Raw genomic sequence first — 1,465 nt, forward strand, 5'->3', positions numbered from 1 at the left:
CTGTATTACCTACCAGTTATCGTCCCATATCTCTTATCAATGTTGATAGGATATTCCAGAATTCTTTGTAGAACTCTGCTGGAAATCCATCTGGACCTGGAGCCTTTTTATTGGACATGCTTTTGAGGGCTTCCTGGAGTTCCACTGGTGTCAGTGGTGAATCCAGCTCCATTGATTGATTATCGGATAATTTAGGGAGTGTTATTTTATCCAGAAATTGATAAATTGCATTATCTGATGGGTTTATCTGGGATGAGTATAAAGCTTTATAAAAATCTCTGAAAATGCTGTTTATTTTTTCAGGATCATAAACTGTATTCCCAGTCAAGCCTTTAACACCATGAATAGTTGTTTTTTCCTTATTTATTTTAAGCTGTTTTGCTAGAAAGCTACCTGATTTATTGTTCTGCTCAAAATTTTCTTTTCTGAGTCTTTGTATTAAGAATTGAGTTTTTTTGTTAATAAGTTCATTTAATTCTAATTTTGCTTTACACATTTTCTCCAACATGTCTTCATCTTGGGAGGCTTCTAACAATTTAATGGTTTCTTCTAATTCCTGAATATGTTTATTTTCTTTTTTCTTCTTATGTGATGAGAATGAGATTATTTTACCTCTCATCACTGCTTTCCCTGCCTCCCAGAGAACAGATGCTGATGTTCTAGGCAAGTCATTATACTCCAGATAAGAAGCCTACTCTTCTGTAAAATATTTGATAAAATCTTCATCCTCAAGCAATGATATATTAAATCTCCAGTTTATACTTTTTGGGATTTCTTTTCTGTTTGCTAGATTTAAACAGACGGGAGCATGATCACTGACAGCTATAGGGTGAATCTCAGTGTCCGAGATGTCCGTAAACAACAAGCTGCTGACTAAAAAATAATCCAGACGAGAGTAATAGTGATGGACAGGTGAGAAAAAAGTATACTCCCTACGGTTCGGGTGAAGAGATCGCCATGCATCGCAAAGTCCGTAATCACTCATGTACTGTTTAACTATATTTATGGACTGCCATCTGTGCTGAGTTCCTGCTTTACTACATCTGTCTAATTCTTCATTTAGACCAAAGTTGAGGTCACCTCCAAGCAAAAGTGAGCAATCCAAGTGATCAGACAATGCTGAGAAAAAAATCATGAAAAAAAAGAGGTGTCATCAACATTTGGGGCATATATACACCATACCATACCAATTTATTTATAGAGCACTTAAAACAGCAACAAGGCCAACCAAAGTGCTGTACAAAAGAAAACAAACATGTACAGTGGACAGGAAAACATAAAATAGAAATACAGATACAAATAGCAGCAGAAGCTAACTAAAATGTCCAACAGTGTAGCGTACAGACCGGACCAAAACAAATCACAACGTGGTAAAGGCAAGAGAATAGAAGTGGGTCTTCAAGCGAGACTTAAAGACTGAGAGTGTGGGAGCCTGCTGGACACTCAGTGGCAACTCATTCCACAG

Source organism: Nematolebias whitei, chromosome 17, assembly GCF_014905685.2.
Source record: "Nematolebias whitei isolate Nwh7 chromosome 17, NemWhi1, whole genome shotgun sequence".
Lineage (NCBI taxonomy): Eukaryota > Metazoa > Chordata > Actinopteri > Cyprinodontiformes > Rivulidae > Nematolebias > Nematolebias whitei.